This window comes from Manis pentadactyla, chromosome X (assembly GCF_030020395.1).
Source record: "Manis pentadactyla isolate mManPen7 chromosome X, mManPen7.hap1, whole genome shotgun sequence".
NCBI lineage: Eukaryota > Metazoa > Chordata > Mammalia > Pholidota > Manidae > Manis > Manis pentadactyla.
Window position 1 is genome coordinate 143,377,826 of NC_080038.1, and position 19,839 is coordinate 143,397,664.

The following is a 19,839-nucleotide window of genomic DNA, read 5'->3' on the forward strand; positions in this document are numbered from 1 at the left end:
AAGGCAAATGCCATCTGTCAGGGTGGCAGTTCAGTGCAGCAGTGTGAGCAAGGGCACTGGAGGCAGACAGAACTGGGCTTCAAATCCGGTCACCAGCACACACCACGAGCTCAGTCAGGGTTAATGCCGGCTCCCAGTCCTGCATCTGAAATCGCTGCGATCAGACGTGTGTGTTTCCAAATCCAGAACATTTGGGACTTTAGATAAGGTGCATATACCCAATATCATACAACCTTCTGGTGGAATCTGGAGCAGCATTTTATTATTTTTACAGAGAAATATGAGGATTTAGGTCCAGGTCACATTTTACTCCCAAGTAAATTTTGGCACCGAATTTACAAAAGATAAAATACGCTTTCAAAGCTTTTTGGCCTTGAAATTACAGATGAGGGATGTGGACCCGGACTTATTAAGGGAGGGTCTTTTCAGAGTTACACGCCCCCCCAACCCTGGTGTGCTGGATTCTGGTGACCCGCAAACCTCTTCACCATGTTCTCCACCCCACTCCCAAGGCTGTTTTTAATCCAAGCGATTTCATGCTGTAATTTGCTGCCCCTTCCCCCTCCAAGACTATTGGACATACTCTGGGGGGCCACAGACCTCTGGGTGAGGATTTCGATTTCCATCAGCCCCAGCGAATGGAATGGCCCTTTACTCAAAGACGCCTAAGGCACACCTAGGAGAGTGCAGGCCACTTCACACAGCCCGGAGGGGGGCCGTTGGAATAAGAACAAAAAAGCCTGTAATGTGATCCTAGGGCCAGGCACAAGGGACGACAGCATTGGGACAGCTTTTGAGAGGGGCAGGAGAGCACAGTCAAGCCTGCCTGGGGAAGGCAGGGCTGGGCTGCGCTGGGCCGCTCCGGGCTTGCCGCACTTGCTGCCTGTAGCCATGAGCCTTCCATCTCCTTAGCCCCAGCGGCGGTGAGCACCCGGTCATTGTGGAGACAGTGGGCACATCCAAAAGAAGTTGACATCTTCCCTCCTCGAGAGGCTGGGCCTTGTGATGGGGTTCTGGGCAGCCCTCTTGCCGCCCTTGCCCCTGGGACCTGCAGGGAGACAGCACAGGCTGGTGGACACTGGGGCCTTGGTAGGGCATGAGCCCGGGGAAAGCTCCTGAAGTCAGAACACCAGTAACCCAGTGGAATGCATTTAGACTGCCTCTGTGCCCAGATTCCCCTCCAGCTCCCAGGGGTGGGCGATGGCTTGGAGGACAGGGGAAGAGGAGTGGTCTCCGGGCAGATGCCAGGGAGGACATTTGCCAGGTGGCTAAGGAGAAGACAAGTGGTGGACACAGGTTGGTGGCTCCAGAAAGGAGCAGAGCAGCTGAGCCAGGCTGCAGCTTCCTGAGCACCTAGCCAATGGCAAGGGGCACATGTGGGCTGCTCCTCCCTCCTAGCACAGACAGCAGGGGTGCTAGGAGCCACGGGGGGTGGCCCCATCCCCATATGGGAGCTGAGTAGCAAAGGGACCCCAGGACAATTTTCGGGGGGTGGGGAGCAGCCAGATTCTGCCTGTAGCCATCTTGGCCCCAGTCTTGCTGCATGTAGTAGGCTGAGGACTGCCTGCCGTTTCTAGATCTAGATGGAGGGCCCACTGCCGATAGGCAAAAGGAGTGAGTGGGTGGGAGAACCACTGGTTCTGCTGGGCCACTGGCTTTGCGGGCTTGGTGTTCTTGTCTGCATTGTTTGTTTGGAGCCTTGCTCCAGAAACTGGGCCCCAGAAGGATGCCAGAGTACGTAGAGTGCCCACACTGCTCTGATCCTTCACGGATGCGGCACCCCTTCTTTTCTGCCTCCTCTCCACCACTTACTCCCACCCCCAAAGCCTCCAAAAAGAACCTTTGCAGACAGTCAAGATTCCTTTTGGTTTGGATTTCCATGGCTGGGCTCACCTGCTCAGTAGGGCAGAACCTTTCATTACTGCTGTCTCAATTAGCACTGCAAATTACAATCTTTACATTTGCACTGTGCCCTCCCACTGAAAACACAAATGATAAAACCATGTTTGTTAGATCAAGAGAATTCTCTATTCTTGCCAAACTTAGGTCGGCCCCATATTCCACTAGAAAAAACAGGGTCCGGAGAGATGGTGGTGAGTGATCCTTCTGTTCTCAAAATTGTTCATAACATTTACAAGCAAGTGACCATTATCTTGCTGATATACCTGACCCCTCTGTCATCAGATGCACTGCATACTTTCGAGAAAGGGCCTGTGACCTTCGTCTTGCAAGTCCTTTCTGGGGCTTCCCTTAATTCTTCTCTTGTTTGGAGGGCAAGGGTCAGGGGGAGCAGCACTGCTGCAGGATTATAAGAAAAGTTTCTTTGCGTCTACCTTTTACAAATTCTGGCAGGAAGCATCACAAATTTCCTGCCAAAGGTGAGTCCTGCTGAAATGCTAAGGAGGATGCTGGCAGGAGAGGCAGGGTTGTGGGGTAGAGCCCAGACCACACCCCTGCATGCACCTTCTCTTCCAGACATGCAGGAATTTTCCTGAAATAGGCATCTTCCCTTTGTATCCAAGCACGATTGTACATACAAGCTTAGTTTTTCCTTTCTTTCTCAATTGGGCCTTAGAGAGCTATTTATCTGGGGGAAACTTTTTTTAGCTGCTTTGAGAGGAAGTAGCATTACACACCGTGTAACGCACATTTGGAAATGTTAGGGACCAGCGTCCCAGTGCTTACCAAGTTTTGTTTTAACCAAGTTGAACTGCCAGGAAATGAAACTACATGAGCTGCTGAATTTGGGAAACGCAGGCCCAGTACTCAGGACTAGTGTTACCAAGAATCAGGTTTTGTTCAGTTTCTGTTTTGGTTTCTGGGAAGCACTGATGATCCTATACCTCAAAGCTATGTTCCCCTTACAAAAAAAATTTTTTTAATGAGCTGCTTTGTCTAACGTTTTAACCGTCCACTTATTTATTTTTTGGGTCAGAAGTTAAAGAATGAGATGACGTGCTGTGATGAGGCTCATGGTTCAAAGGGTGGCTCCCAAATTTGACAGGGTGCAAAAAGCCCCCAGCACAGCTGCCTTGATAATAGAGAGCAGCAGATAGCATTTGGTAACTGCTTAGCGATTGACTTAAAACCTCCTATTGAGTTTTTTGCTGTTGCTTTTGTTTGCTTGTTGGTGTTGTCTTAACACACCTGAAGAGAAGCAATGAAGTTGGCTGAAGTTGGTGTGCCCAAAATGAGGCATCGTCAAAACCAAGTGTGTAAATTATTTTGTGTACTAAGTTCATTGAAACGATCTCCTTATTTGTCACAGTAAAGCAAAGAAAGGAATCTCATTTCCCTTTCCTAAGGGCAGAAGAGGGCAGAAAACAATCAGTGTGATGCCCTCCTTTCAACTGTAACTCCTTATGAATATGGACAAGCCCCGTATGTAGACCTCCACCCAGAGAGGTCGCCCAGTTCTGGGCCTACAAGGGATTTGAAAGGGAAGTGCTCTGCTACTGGTAGGACCCTGCGTGAAAAATTAGCAAAATACACAGAATGTCAAGGCAGATGGAAAGTCGTGGTGGACTTACTCCATTCAGCTGTGGCCCTAACACCTGAGTGCATTAGTGGATGGCACCAGAGCAGCGATGTGGGTCAGAGATGTGACCCATCTAGGTGAACAAGGGGTGCACACTAGGAGGGCTCCCTCCTGCACCCTCCCCAGCTTCCCTCTGTCAAATCCATGAATGGCCCCATATCACAGATATATGGAAACCCCTCCTGGGTTCACTTGTACTCTTAGCCTCTTCTGTCCCTTGGGGTTGACATATCCTATGACCTGGGCCTGGCTATTCTTGAGCTTGATGGGGCAGCAGAGGGCAGAACACTGCTTACAGTTAAAGTATCCACCCCACCAAAGAAGTAGTTTCTACTTTTTTCTAAGGAGTGAAAAAAGACTGGGTTTTTATTTGATCTCACTAATCTTGCCCACAATACAAATGCCCCTGTGTCTGTCTGACTGTGTTTTGTTGTTAGGTGAGGGCTTATCATGTTAGTTCCTTCCGTCAAAAGCATCAGAAGCCAGAAGCGACACCAAGGCCCAAAGAGATCACACCCACCCCCAGGCCTGTGTCTGGGGCAGAGCCTTCCCTGGCTCCTGGCTCCTGCCTCCCAGCGGAACAGCTTCTAAGACAGGGTGGAACAAAGGGACAGTGCTGACCCCTTTCTTCCACACTTTGGCCCTTCTCCCCATGTTAAGCAAGTTTCCTGTTAGATTAGAAAGTGTGCTGCTTAGAACCGCATGGATCCAGCAGACCTTGATTCGCTTATTGGAACTGAGAGCACGGGAAGAAAGGACAGCAGTAAGCTGTGGCCCAAAAGCAGCCTTGAAGGCCTGCAGACGCATCACCCTAGTTCATCAGAAAGTATGTCCACACTTACTTTCGCATGTGGGAGCTTTGGACTGTAAGGTAAAAGGCCAGGATCTGCCTGGCTTTTTCCCCCTGGCGTGCTGCCATGTTCAGCTGTCTTCCAGTTGTGAGCAGAGGGGGTGAGTGGAGTTGTGCGGACCCAGACATACTTGCAGGTCCCCATCTGGGTGGCACACGAAGAGAATTTGCCAAAGCCAGCCAGCTCAGTAGGCCAGTAGATGAAGATAGACTCCTCGTTGGCAATTTTGAGTAAAGATCATCTGTTTATTTCCACGTGACAAATCTCTGAAAGGTGTGGGAGACCCCCAGCCACCCCGGAGTGGGAACAAGCAGGAACCAGCCCATGGCCTTCCCCTGTCTCAGGCAATACTTTCAAAGAGGAGCTCTGGAAAACGAAGAGACAAAGCCCTCAAATGTGGCTTTCACATTTGTTTCATGTCCTCAGAAACCAAAATGTTGACACCCATTAGGAAGGCTATTATTTTAAAAAACAAAACTGTACATAACGAGCATTGGTGAGGTTGGGGGGGAGACCGAAAACCATGGGCACTGTCAGCGGAGAGTAAAATTGTGTAGCCGCTGTGGGCAACAGCACAGCAGGCCCTCCAAACCATAAGTACAGGGTTCCTGTGCATAGCCAGGGCTTAGAAGTAACTTTCCTGTAAAGAGAACCCAGTTTCTGTCCTTTTCTGAGCACTGTGGAGCATATTGGAGAAAGGACAGCATGAGAGAGGAGAGCAAAGAAGTGGCTATAGACAGGAAGGGACATTATCTCTGCTGCTGAATGGGCTGAGAAGCCCTGCTCGCCTCATGAGTTCTCTGGGCCATCGCAAGTCTGGAAACACTGTCTGTGACTAGCTTTCTGTGCAGGCTGTGCCTCTGGGGCAAGTGCTAGGCCCTGGGGTCAGGTTCTGGAAACGGCTAAGGATCTTGATGCAGGAGAACCCGCTCCGGAGGCCTTGACACTGGCACACAAAGTAGGAAGCCAGAGCCCCTGACCAGTGCCCAAATGACTTTGGCAAAGTTGACACACCTGGCCGTTATGTCCCCGCTGCCACCCCAGCTCCCCAGACCTTCAGTTTCTGCGTTGCAGGGCTAAGTCAGGTCCCCCTTTTGGTCAGAGTTACTTTGGTCTGGTCTGCACCCCCATGTGCTCGCCAGCCCCTCGGGCACAGGAAGTCTTCCCCGGCTCTGTAAAAGTGAGCTGAATGAGTAAATGAGAGGATGGAATGCATCAATACGTGAATCACATCTGCTAGCCTTTGCAGAACTACGCTCTGGAGACTGTTTTGAGAGTGATCATTGACAGAGACTCCCGGTCTTCAAGGCCCAGGAGGCCGATGAACTCCTGCTCACATGTTGGACTGAAGGGAGAACTCCACCTGGGCACGTAGGGCCACCACCCCCAACTGGGGTGCATTCTTCTGCTCCAGTTGGGGCTCATGTCCTTCTATAGCAGTTGGGCAAACACTTGCCTGCCACTCTACAAGAGCAGTGTCTGAGTACATGTGACATCCCCAACTGCCACCAGAGATGGGTTCCCTGCAGTGCTCATTTGCACTGTGGTTCTCCTGTGGGACTGGTGGTCATTTCATGCATTTTAGGACAAAACAGGACCCCTGGCTGCCATGTCACATACCACAGTGACAGCCCCCTGACCCCACCAAAATAAAAAGCTGGCTTAGAAATTCAGGCCACTCTTCCCATTGCGTTTTTCCCCACTCAAGATTTGTTAGTGCTGTTCTGGCCCTGGTGGCACCGATATTCCTAAAGAACACCAGTACATTTCCCCCAGCCCTGAGAGCAGTGAGTGGTCTGCACTCACTCGCAGTGTATTTCAAGCCCTGCTCTTCCTGACTAGCACACTATCAGGTGAGCACGCTTCGAAGGTTATTCAGCGTATGTTCTCCTGTCAGGCTTCAAATGTTAACTTCTAAGAACACTTGGTTGTGTTTGAGTAAGCTCCCACCATTTGGTTTAAAATATTTTAACTGCGTTAAGAGGTTTATTTTATTGGTTCATGAGCACAGATTTTTATGTCCTTTGTGGAAATTATCTTTAGGGGATTTCATTTTGATTTGTTGGTTTTTGTCATTCTGACAGCTATATTGTTAGTTTCTTTCATTTGCCTTATTAACTTTTCATTTGAAACTCATTCCTTAGCAGAATAGTAACATTTCAAGGAGATTCCTTCCCACCCACCCACCCCCCAGAGAGTTCTCCTGACTTCCTTGCTGTAGTTCAAGGCTGGAGGTTGGTACCAATCAGAGGAGCAAATGGGGTTGAAGAGAGCAGCCGCTGTCTGGCAGTGGCCCTGACCGTGTCGATTCCCTCCGAAGTCCTGTACATCTAGAACCTTATGGTCTGTGCTGCCTGGCTCTGCCCTCAGCAGCTGTGGGCAGCAGTGCCCTTCCCAGCTCTGAACTTACTCCATACTGCGAAATGGCCCTAGCGGAGGGCCCATCCCTTGATAAAACTTAGCCGGCTTTCGGAGTGATGGTGTGGCTTCGGGAATTTACCAGACTCTCAAGTCTCTGCTGCAAGCAGATAATCTCCTTCTGACTTGTCAGAGCTAGATTGGCATCCAGTTTAGAGCTTAGAGTTCTTGTCCATGCCCCATTTTTGAGTCGAAATCTTGAGGTTAATCAACAATCTAGTCCACATGCTCCCTAGGACCTCAGAGCCCTTCCGAGATGTGTGATGTTCCCACTGAGTCTCCCCTCCCCTCCCCAGTGCTTTGCCCCCCCGTGTCCTGGCAGCTTGCCTCTGTCTGAACTGAGCACGGGGCATGGGAGGGAGCCCCTCTGCACAGCTGAGCCTCTGCTACAGTGACCCAAATGCTGCACGTGCAGCCGGAGCTTTGCTGCCGTGTTCCCAGCGCACGGCTTGTTCCAGCCCGAGCCTCCTCGCCCGTCTGTCTGCCCTGCGGGAGCTCGTTGTCCAGGCAGACTCCAACCCCCACCTGCCCGCTCCCGGAAGAGGTTCCTGAGGCTGTTTCTATAGAACCTGTGCTTGGTTCATGTCTATTTCCAACTCTCCTGGTAGATAAAGCGTTTGATCTAATATTGATCTAGCGACTGAGGAAAGTGAGTTGAGCCCTCATGATTGTTTCTAGAGCCATCAGCATCCTGCTCAGCAATACCTTTTACAGGCTTTTAATTTTTTGTTTACAGGATTACCTCTGACTTCAAATCTTGACTTTCTGGTATGTTTGTTCTTGGACTTTTCAAGGGATTTAAAAATACAGAAACTTGGTGCCAATAATTGTTTTGAGAAGCAAGCACAGCTTATTTTCCATAGATGAATCCCAGTTTGGATGGTCAATTATTTTCTTCACAGAAACCTACAAAGTACATATTCGAGTTCGCTTTGGAATTGAGTATGATCTTAATGTTGTTAAGCCAGGCTATTGCTTATAAAATGTGTATTGCATTCAACAAATGCAAAATAGAGCATTCAGGAGCTTGAGTACCACACTTGAGGTGGCAATGAAGAGCCCAGGGTGGCGATATTTGGTCTACACTGAATGTGTTTGCTGGGGCATGTTGTATAGACAGTTCAGGTGTGTTAGGTTTTTCTTTCAACTGCTCTGTGAATAAAGGAGTATGACTCAAGGCTGAACAGGGTTCAGCAGGCCCTGCCCTTCATCATTGGGAATGGGGTGCTCTCCAGCGTGAGGCAGGAGGGGTAACATAGACCTCAAGAGCTCAGAGGTCTGGGGGCCAGGCTAGACTCTATCAGTTAGGCCATATTGCTCTGCCAGTAGCAGAAAAACTTGTTCACACCAGCTTAAACAATGAAAGGAGCTTACTGAATCCTGCAACTGGACATCCAATGGTTGGGCAGGCTTAGGGATGGTTTCATTCAGCAGCTCAACAGTGTCACCAAAGATGCCGCTTCCCGGCTGTCTGTTTCTAGGCTGCCTGTCTGCCATTGGCTTCATCCTGAGGCCGGCTCCCCCTTGTGGGCACACACTAGCTGCCAGCACCTCCAGGGGCTATAAGCTTCCTCCCGCCCTCAGTCAGGGGAGCAGGAGAGTAGCTTCCAGAAGTTTTGTCAGAAGAGCAAGGAAGCTGCTTTCCCAGAACTCCCCCCGGGGAACTTTGGGCATAGTGGCCTGAATGGATCACATGCCTACTATGCGCTTGTAAGTACCCCACCTCTAGAACCCTAGGTGGAGCCAGGTTCCCCAAAGCATATAGGCAGCAGGGGGCAAGTGAGGCTGCCTGAATGAAAACTGGGAAGGGTACCAAGAGAAAGAGGACTAGCTGTTGGCTAAGCAACCAGCCGTATTTGCTACGATCAACTTCTTCGGCCAGCCACAGCCGTATGCTCCCTCCTGCGCATGCATCAGCCTCCCAAAAGCTCACCCCTACAGAAAACCTATTTACTTTGCCCAAGGGGCTGCCACTGTGATTGAGAAAGTCCAAGTAATGTGCTGTGTGCTCAATATGTAGTTTCTCATTTCCAGGGCCCTTTGGCCACCATGCTCACCTGGGCAGAAAAAAAGCAAGAATTCAGGAAAGAAAGGGAGCTTTGGATTGAACCAGTGGTTCTCGCTGGCAGGCAGGAGCAGGCCTTGGAGGGCTATTAAAGTGCAGATTTACTGGGTTCTACCTCCAAACTTTCTGATTCAGTGGGTCTCAGTGGGGCCTGGAAACATGCGTTTCTAACACGTTCCCAGGGGCCACTGCTGCTGCTAGTCCAAAGACCCCCACTTTGAGAACCTCTGGTATAGATAACTCCAATGGGCCCTTCTGATTCTGACATTTAGGACTCACATTTTGTTTGCTATCACTTTTGCTTTCCATTGACTTAAAACATATTGTTCTATAAACGGGGTGCACCCTACTGTGCCATATGAAGGCTAACAATATCTTGGCACTCCTGCTTTGGTTTGTCATATAATTTTCAACAAGTGGAGCTGACAGTGAGGGACACCTTAAGGCTTCAAGAAAGTTAATGATGTCCTTGGAGTTAATAAGTTAGGAACGAATACAAACATTGGTCCTCCAACCTCCCTGCCCCCATTCACTGTAGCATGGCACTCTTTGGGATGAGTCTGTGTGATTCCAGAAAGCAGCTCTTTTGCCAGGGAGAAACAGTGTCCTTAGGCCTCATTTTGCAAGCATTGTCCCTATGTCATTTGAGTATCTGTCAGGCCTTAGAACAGGAGTGGCCCTGGGCAAAGCTGTGAGGAAGAGCAAGTGGATTTGAGAACTTTGCCAATTTTCCACCCAGGGCCCCTCACCTGGCCAACATCTATTGGTCCTTCAAGACACAGCTTCAAGCCCAGCTTCCCCAAGAAGCCTCCTCTGACCACCCCCACCCCAGCCTAGGCTGGGTTCTCCTGTTACTTGTTCCTGCATAGCACTTAACACCCTGTATTACAAACCCTCATTTAAAGTGCTTCTCCATTATATGCATGTGGCAGCCCTGAAAGACCAAGGACCGTATCTGCTTTGTCCACTAATGTTTTCACAGCACGGGGCCTGGAGCAGGAGTTGCTAGTAAGCAGGTGTTGCAGAAGGCTGACTGAGCAGATTCCGGCCACAATATTTTGTTAGAGTGGAAAACTATCAAATAATCTATACTAGTCATTCTATAAAGTAGGATGATGGGTGCCCCAGAGTAATGAAACCGACGAGCCCTCAAAAGAAACAAACACACCGAAGGACCCATTCTCTGAGATCCTGGCACTGTGGGCACTCGGGATCTCCCTCCCAATCAGGCACCCTGGACCTCCTCTCTCCGGACGGCAGCCCCCAAGTACCCAGCTGCCTCCCTCCCTCCCAGGCCCATCCAGTTTGTAGACAGGCACCTGGGTGGAAGTGGAGGCCCGTCCCACTCAGTGCATCACAGCCAGCAGGGCCTAGAACCCCAATCTGGGTGAGCCTCGCACTTGCCCACCAGGGCTGGGGGAGTCCGGCTGGGCCATGAAACGCCTGGCACCAAGTAACAACCTGAGTCTCCTGACTTTTGGCTCAGACTCTAGGCACATGAATTCTGTGGCAGGTGGCTTCCAACCTGGGAACGGAATGTGAACTTCATACACTCTTTATAGTTTATCACCATTGCTATAATTCTCTGCTGTTGAATATAATTTTATAACTAAATCAAACTGAACCCCTCAGTAATTTATTTAGAGAAGGCAGATTATTACAGTGAAAGTCCACAAACTAACATCTTGCAGATGTTGGCTTTGGCTGCTGGGCCTGTGCAGGTGGAGACAATCAGAAAGACCTAACTAGAGCCCAACTTGGCCAGGAACCCTGAGTAACTAGACTTGTCTGAGGCTTCCCCATGACTTGCATTGTCTTTTAAAACAACCAATTCCTGATTAAAGTGAGGAAGGAAAATAACCGAAAAAGATACCTAGCGCAAGAAATCTATAGACCTCCAGTAAAGCTCAGACCGAAATTAAGTCTCTGAGCCAGCAGCCAAGTATTTAAAGGAAGAGATGGAAGAGTGCTTCTCCTGTCACTCCCGGCTCTCTGTGGTCACTCACTAGGGCAGTGTGGGGGGTGACAGGAGGTGAGGACAAAAGGGTTCCCTCTATGTTTTTGGCAGAAAGAAGAGTTAAGTAGCCAAGTGCTCCTTTGTGTGTGGGGGGTCTGCCAACAGGCAGACATCAGGACGCGGTGTAAGGCTTTCCCCCCAGTGCAATTCTGTGAGGCTGAAAGGAGAGGGAGCAAGGGAAGGTGGGAGAGCCCCTAACCATGCTGCAGGTGGTCCTTGATGATCAGTGGGCAGACGACAATTGGGTGAGAAGAGTCGGGGACCACAGTGCAGCTCTGGGAAAGGTTCAGCCAGGCCAAGGCAGAGTCCTGGAGCCCAAGTCAGCATTGGAAGAGACCTGCGCCTCACACGGAGTGCAGTTCATTGGTTGGAGTGGGGTCCAGGCCAAATGCAGTGACAAATCAAGGGGACAGCTTCTGGAGGCTCCGAATTACACTCCCCATGGCAAGAGTTCTGAACAGCCGTCAGCAAGACCACCACATCCTTCCTTCAGTAGCTATGGCTGGCAAGGCTCTTCCCAGAGTCCCTGGAAGACAGTGGATAGCTATGGGAACAGAGGCATGGTTTAGCATTCAACTGACTACTTAGGAGAACAAGGCCAAGGCCAGCTTGACTGGTTTGTTTGTAGCTAAACTGTGCTTAGTCATTGTTCACTCAGTGTTTGGATTCTTGATCCTTCTCTCCCTCCCCTCACTTGTCCAGTTTGTCCTCTGACCCCAGGTCTAAGAAAATAAAACTCTACACATTTGGGAGAAGTTTAAAATGAATTAGCTGGCAAGCTTTAGTTCCCATCCTAAGCATCTAAGCGTTACCATGCCTTGGAAGTGGGGTAGACTGAAGAGACTAAAGTTACATGAGAAATAAGCAAAATGAATATTTAACCCCTTCATTACACTAGGAAGAGGCTAAGTTTTATCTTTCTGGTGCCTAAAAATGACTATTTCTTTGTTGTTTTAGTGTCACAAATCAGAGAACATAAATATTGAAAGACACATTGGAGGCTCTCTAGTTCAACTACATCATTTTACAGATGGGGGGACACTGTAAAATGGGACTTATCCCAGGAATTCAAAGCTGGTTCAACCTATGAAAATCAATCAATGTAATAAACCGTATTGACAGAACAAAGGACCAAAACAAAGCAAAACACAATAATCTCGATAGACACAAAAGGGAAAGGGACTTTCTCAAGCTTAAAGCTAATGGCAAAGCCCAGACTAAACTCATGTCACCTGACCTCCAGGCCAGAGCTGTTAACAGTAGTGTGGGGGTGGGGATGAAAAGTGGAACTACCCTTGCACATGCGTATACTGTGGCTAACCTGCTTCCATTATTAGTTCTCAGATCATGTATCACCAAGCCAAATAAATGGGCTTTTACTGTAAGTGGATGGGAGTCTTCCCCAAATTCTCTGGGCGAAGAACACCCTCCCCTGTGTCAGTATGTGACAACGCTTGGATCCCAGGCTGTTGACCTGCCTCAGTGTGACTGGGTCAAGTGGCCATTTGTGTAAGCTAATGACTAGACCATCTTTGTGAGGTCTGGAAAGAAGCAAGTAACACTGGGGCAGGCCAGAGGCCAAATGACTGGGAGATGTGGGACAGTCGGGGTAGGAGAGGAAGGAATCTGTGCTGTCTCCTGGAGAAGCCAGGGACCAGGCTGGCTTGGCCTCTGGCAGAGCCTGGCCCACTGAGCACTCTTGCTTCCTGATGGGACAAGGAAAAGCAAGCAGATATTTCAGAGAGTCAGAGAAAGAGAAATGCTACTGAACAGGACTGAGTAAAGAGTTCACCTTTGGCTTGGTACCTGGGCAGCTCAGATGGAGCTGTTCTGAGGGTCCAGCTTCCTCCAGACATGCATGACGGAGGCCTTGCTGGCCCCGCAAGGAGTCCTCCTAGTTCCCAGTCATGATTAAGAAGACTGCATTCCAATGGCCAGCTGCCTGGGATTGCCCTGCTGTCACTGTCAAAGCAGTGGAGGGGACCGCATACTGATGCTCCACCACAGTGTTACCTTGGCCTCCTGAACTCTTTGTCTCCTCTTCTAACAGGCACTCTTCAGAGGCCCAGGCAGAGGTCCACCCAGAGCCAGGCACCGAGGCTGTAAGCCATGCCCAGGGGCACGGCCCTGTGTGCCCTGGCGGGGGCAGTGGCTCTCAGCAGTGTGCAGAGCAGGGCTTCCCCAGCACAGTCCCACTGGTCCCAGGAGTGTGGGTGCCCTTTTTACTTACTGTCAGTGAGGTTCACAGAGGGATCCAAAAAGGTCAGCTCTGTGTGGGGCCCTCTTCTCTCCTTCATGTCATTGCTTTTTGTGCAGGTGTGTGTCTTCCAGGCCCACCCCGAAGCTGCACACTCCAGCTTCTTTTGCTTCTCCTTTCCTGGCATTCAGACCAGGGAAGGCGGCCTCCTTTGGGATAAAGAGGTTGCCTGGGAATGGGGAGTGCTGAGGCCTAGTCTGCTCTGACTTGGGCCAAGGCCCTGCCCTACCCCAAGCCTCGAGTCCCTGCCCCCTGCCCCTGCCAAACTGGGGAGGTAGATGCTCTCTGTAGGTCTCTCCAACTCTCTGTCTTCAGGTTGCTTGGCAATTATTTTCCCGAATTTTTCTATCGTAGTAAAATAACACATAACATAAAATCTGCTGTCTTAACCATCTTTAAGCTTCCAGTCAGGGACATTAAGCACATTCACCTTGCTCTGCATCCATCCCCACAATCCATCCACAGAACCCTTTTTATCTCGCAAGACCGAAACTCTGTCCCCACTAAACACTAACTCCCCATGACCCCGTCCCCCCTTCCCTGGTGGGGGAGACACCAGGATCACAAAAGCGGTTTTCCCAGGGCAAGGCTCACCCATTGCTTGGCCTTCTTGTGAAAACCATGGACCTCTCCTTCCTCTGCAGAGGGTGATGGCTTGAGGAGGTGATCTCTCGTTTCTCCTGAGTTAGAAGGGCTAGGGCCATAGGGAGACGACTCAGCCCCAGGCAGACAGATGGGTCAGAAGAAGACAAGATGAGACCTTCAAGGGAAGTAGAGAGTGGTGCCCCACTCCATAAGGTAGGGAAGGGGCGGGGACCGGAGAGGTAGCCGTGAGAAAGAGGAGCAGCAGGAAACTGGGTTCAGGCGCCATCGGAATACCTACTTGTGCGCCTCTCTGTGGACAAAACCCGGGGGAGGAAGGCAGGCCAACCCTAAATCCCATGAGGAGTGTGCTGAGCTGGGTCCCTGCTGTCTTGACCCCACCCTGATCCCCTCTGAGGGAACAGCTCTAGAAAGAGCTGGGGCTGGCAGCAGAAAAGAAAATGAGATCAAAATCCCAAAGTGACTTTTGTATTCTAAATAATGGTGATTTTGCATGAACTTGAGTTGTTCCTTTGAAGTAGCACTATATTTTCTACTTAAATGATTCCTGGTTGATTCATATCCCTACAGCACATTCGGAAGAGTGTATAAAACATATAATAAAACCAACACCCATGTACCCACCAACCAGATTAAGAAATTGAATATTCAGAATATCTTACAAGCCCCCGTGTAGCTGCTCCTTCCTACAAATAACAATTCTTCTGACTTCTGAGAGGCAGCTCTGGGCTCCCCGGCGAGCTTTGAGCTGATCCTTCGTAGATGACGCACATCACCAATCTCTCCAAGGAGCTGTTTCTGCACAGATTTCCACAGATGGCTCATACCATCTTATTTTGTGTTGGTCTTCATTAGTCTCCCTTTCAGATGGGGACCTTGTCTTTTTTTTTTTCATGATCTTCTGGTTACAAGTGTGGACAAAACACAACCCCTTGGGATAGTGAAATATATATGTGTGCTATATAAAAAGCCAGGGATAACCACTGGCAACATGTTGGAATGCAATATTTCTTTTTTTTCTATGTAGAACTAGTACTAGCATCCAGCTGTATATATAGCCTTTTCCTTTCATTGTGAAATACAGCACAGATACAGAAAAGCATGCAAGGCCTATATGCACAGCTTAAAGAAGTGTCAAGTGAACACCTGTGTCACCATCAATTAGGTTGAGAAATAGAACATTGCCATTCCCTGAGTAGACCCCTGGTCACATCCTCTCCCTCCCCTGAGACGTGCCCGCTATGTTGATTCCGACATAACAATTCTCTCGCTTTTCTATGTAGTTTCACCACTTATTAATGAACTTTTAAACAAGCAGTCGCTTCGTTTGGAAGAACTGAGTGTTGAGCACAGCCTAGGCATGCAGGCAGCAGTCACATTTGATGAAGGCTGCCAGAAGGAGAGAAGCTGAGTAATCCCCGGTAGTGTCTGTCCCCAGTTCCCCTTTTCGGGAGGTCAGAGGCTAAGGCATGACGGAGTGGGGGATGTGAAGAGCCCACCACTCAGGATGCTTGGCAGTCGTGGAAATGGGGTTGGGCCACCCTCAGTGCTGGCTTTCAGGCGCACCACAGCCTGCCTCCAGGTCCCCCAGCTTCCAGGTGTAGGTCAACGCAGGACACTTCCGTGGTGTGAAGTGAGCGTGCCAGTTGATGTGGGCAGCAGGGTACGGAAGGCAGAGCAGGGAACTGAGCAGCAGTGGTCTAGCCAGATTTCTGCCAGGGTCAGGGAGAGGCAGAAAGCCAAGGACATGGAGCCAGGGAGGGGACCCGGGGGTCTACCCCCTTACGTGGTCATCCCCGTCCACTTCACCTCCCAGTTCCAGAGACAACTGGGGTGCCTGTTCTGAGCCTGATGAAGATTCTGCCATCTGGATCAAGCTGCTTTTCTGCTTTCCTTTGTGCCGTGTTGTGATTCAGCTTCCTCGGGGCTGTGCAGCCCGTTCATTCCCAGGGTAGCTAGCTACTCCTTAGCTGGGGAAATTGTGATGTGGCTGTCTGCCTTCCTGCTCTCCTTCTCCTTGTGGGATTGTCCTTTAAACACGACACCAGACCCTTGCTGTACTTACAGGGCTCTGTGAAGCAGTGAATTGACACACATGCCTTGAATCTGCCGTCTAAGTCCGGAAGTCTCTCTGAAGGAAATCCTGCCGCTCCCTTCCTTGGGTGCCCCCACGCGCCAGTAGCTGGATGAACCTGGGGCCTGTCGCTGTGCTTACCGTCCCCAGTGGGAGACGCTGTTGAGGGAGGACGCAGGCAGGCATAAGCATAAGGGGTAGGCTTTGGACATTGAACTTGTAGTATTTGTGTTTAACAGTGCAGATTTTGGAGTAAGTCAGACCTTCTTTGACCTCTAGCTCTGCCACTTACTTACCATGTGACTCAGAGTGAGTTACTTTGCTTCTCTGAACCTCATCTTCCTCATCTGTACACTGGGGATAACAGTGGTGACCATCTTTCAGGGTTGCCATGGGGATTAAATGGGATAAAACTGTACAGCATTTCACTCAGTGCCTGGCATGCTGTACATGTAGCTGTTATCATCATCACCATCATTATCATGAGACTGTAGGAACCTTCTAGAAGCTGTCAGAGCAACTAGTGCTACAGGCCTCTCCTGGCTGCTAAGGCTCTGACTCGAGAGCCTTGATGCCCTCCCCTTACCCAGCTGCTGCTCCTCCCGGAATGCCTTCCAGTGGCCCACCCAGCCTGACCACACACACAGCCTGACTGCCGCATTCGCCTGCCGTTACTGGTGACAGGCACGGCACAGGCCACTCTACAGAAAGGCCCCACAGAAAACGGCCAGCCCCAGCCTCAGGCCTGCTCCCTGCCTAACACTATGGGAGGTACAGGAAGCGTGCCACTCTCTATCCCAGGTTGTCAACAGGCCACTTGCTTATTCACTGGAATTAATGTTGCAGAAAAAAGGTATTTATTTATTTATTCCTTCATTCTTTAATTGATTCATACATTGTTGATTTTACCTTTTTATATTCTTGGGGCTTTTTTTCTCTTGGCAAAGTTACAATTGACCAGTTCTACTTAATCCTGTGACTAAATTCCAAGTCTGAGAAACTTAAGATTGACTATATAAATTTGATATTGGACCCCATCAATTTTAGTCAGTGCTAGACATTTAAACTTTGAAATATTAGTCAAATTATATACATGTATACAGGAAGAGATGCAGAACAGCTCAGGCCCTTCCAGCTCTTGCATGGGGGATACCCTGCTCCAAGAAAGCTTGAACAAAATGTGGATTCATGGAAGAGGGCCACCAACTGGGTGGAATTGGTGCTACGCTAGGGTTCTGTGCAGAACCTTTTTAGGGAGCCCTATCTCCCCCTCATCCCCTGGACCACATGCATCACTTGGAGTCTGCCTCAGCTCAGGATACACCTGGGTCACACAGCAGTAGCCAGCCCAGCAGCCATTGCACAGCTGTGGAACCTGAGCGGCTCTCCAGAATCTTCTTGCTGCTGGCCTGCTTATTGTAATAACAAAGGTTGGGTGATTTGATCAAGCAAAACTCAAAGTCAGACAATATCTAGTCCAGGCTTTGGCAGTAACTGAGGGGTGACTTTGCAGAGTTGCTTGAACTCTGTATGCCTCAGTTTCCTCATCTTTACAGTGGGATCACAATAGTACCTTCCTCATAGGATTGTACTGAGGACAATTAATTAATTGAAAGGACCCAAAGGAAGGGCTGAGCTCAGTGCCTTAAACTGAGTCGTTCTCTATAAATGGCCCTAATTTTAGCATATGATCATTTTTTTTAGTATTAGTCTATTTTCCCAAAAGAAAGGAGAGGTGGTGGCCCTGATGAGCTATGTTGGCCAGACCACAACTAGAGCAGCACGTCCAGTTCCAGGCTAACCTGTGAAATTTGTAGGACAGCACCTGGTGTATCGTGAAAGTGCTCCATACATGGCAGAGGTATTATTAATTAAAACCTCTATTAACTAGCCTTCAGAGAATGCACACAACCTGCAGGCACCACATAGGTATTGACTTGATCCATCTGTACAACCCCCACCACTCTACAGATGACACACACCTATTACCTCTCCTACAGACAAGGAAATGAAGGCACAGAAAGACTGTGCCTCCCCATGATTACAAAGGGACAAATCCATGTTTCAAACCAACACCTCCTTTCTCCAGAGCTGTGCTCTGTAGCCACTAGTCCCAAGAGCTGTGCTCTCCAGTACTATAGCCCCCAGCCACGAGGCGACTTAAGTTCATTAAAAGTAAATAAAATTAAGAAATCTCTTCTTGATATGCACTAGCCATATTTCAAGTGCTCAGTTGCCACATGTGGCCAGTGGCTACCATATCGGACAGCGCAGGCATAGAGCAGTCTATTCTTTTTCTGGGAGGGTGATTCAGCATCATCTCAGAAAGTTCTGTTGGGCAGTGCTGCTTATAGAGCTTCTGGGATTCTACTCTTTGCAGAATCTCAGCCTTTAAGTTGTTCAGCTTTCTTGTGTTATTAATAGACACATGGTCATGATAGGTTGAAATCCCATTGACACGGCCAAGTAGGGTAATGGCAAGCGAGAGGCCAAGAAGTCTGACTCACATTACATTTTCCTGTTTTCTCAATGCATTACTTCAAATTTACAAAATTGTTTCTTGATACCTCTGTTTGACATGGAGGGAGATTCACCGATTTGCCCAAAGATCCAGCTGCTTCCACAGCTCAGCCTTGACCTCTTTGGGCTATCTGGGTATCATTCAGTGCCCTCACATGTTTATCCTCCCAGCGCCTGGAACAGCTGGGGCTGGCTTCTGATGTCAGCCCAGCCCTGAAGGGCCTTGGGCTCTGAGTCTCTGGCGCATGTGCTAGGTCTCACCTTCCCTCTTCCGGGCTTTCTCTCCTCACCTCTGTTACATGATTAGTAATGACCAGAGAAAGGAAAGAAAGAAGTTCAGGACTCGTTATCCTGGATGATCAAGCCGAGAAATCTCCCAGCTCCCAGAAGCCAGTGGAGCTGTCGTATACAACTGTAACTTTGCAAATGCATGCATACCTCTCCTGAATCTCCATGGAGAAGATCAGACCAATGTCTGATCTGGTCAACAACTTATAAAGTCAGAGCAGTCGTCTACTTCTTGCAAAGTAGCTGAGTGTCTGTGGGGTTAGTCATAATCTTAGCTTCTTGCACCCAAGCCCGTTTGAACTACGGTGATGTCACAGAAGAGGGTAGAGTTAATCCAGTGTGAATGTACAGAGAAGGAGCCTCTGTCCTTCCAAACCCAGGAGCTGCTTGGGTTTTAGTCACTCTAAATGAGATCCAGGTCTCTACCCCCACCTTTTCACTGTGCGTCCTGGGGTAAGCCTGCCTCCACGTTCTTATCTCATAAATTAGGGACAGTCTCCGAGGCATGTGTGCAGAGTTCAGCGCCCAGCACACTGTGTGTGCTCACTAAGTGTGTGCCCTGGTGTGATTTTCATGGTGTGGTTATGATCCTTCTCTGTTCTCTTACTTGTTTTATGACCCAACCACATTGTAAAGGTTTGAGTAGCTGTGCTTCAGTGAGGGTCAAGGCTCACTTTCTCCCAAAAAGAGTCCGCACAGTGCTCACCAGATGATCGACTTCCAAGTGCCTGGGACATCACACCAAGCTCACAGCAGAGTGAAGTCAATTGAATTTTCCAAGAATTTTCTGAGCCCCTTGCCTGTGCCAAGCACTATGGGCACCAGAGGGATTTAGAGATGATTACAGCTTGGCCCAGCAAGGATGTTCAGTCAGCCAGAAGTGCCCAGCCACAGGAGTTGGACCGAAGGACAGGCAGGATTCCCTGGGTGGAGGAGCTGGGTCTCGAAGGACGAGCAGCATTCCCCAAGTAGAATCTTGGAGAAAGGGTGTTCCAGGTTGGGTGAAGCACAGAGGGCCAGATGCACGCGGCACCCTGGCTGGGGAGCTGGGAGGAGAGGCTATGACTGAAGGGAGAATGGGCATCACTATCAGACACTATCCATCCCATGGTCTAATTCGAGGGCATTTGGAATCACATGGAACCAGCCAGTCCCAAGGGCTAGAAATCATGCCCAACCAATTACCGATTGACTTGCTTTTCTGAGAC

General features: G+C 49.5%; 1 protein-coding gene and 1 long non-coding RNA gene across 8 annotated transcripts in view; one reads left to right on the forward strand and one right to left on the reverse strand.

The window, feature by feature from the left end:
• The window catches only part of MAMLD1 (mastermind like domain containing 1), a 111,829-nt gene that overhangs the window by 79,926 nt on the left and 12,064 nt on the right, over nucleotides 1–19,839 (forward strand). The gene's annotated exons all lie outside the window — the stretch shown is intronic.
• LOC118924010 (uncharacterized) lies at nucleotides 11,252–18,507 on the reverse strand. Its single transcript, XR_005029423.2, has 4 exons — nucleotides 13,741–18,507; nucleotides 13,120–13,295; nucleotides 12,696–12,851; nucleotides 11,252–11,415 (listed from the first exon to the last, which is right to left on the reverse strand). It is a non-coding gene; the product is annotated as an uncharacterized LOC118924010 (long non-coding RNA).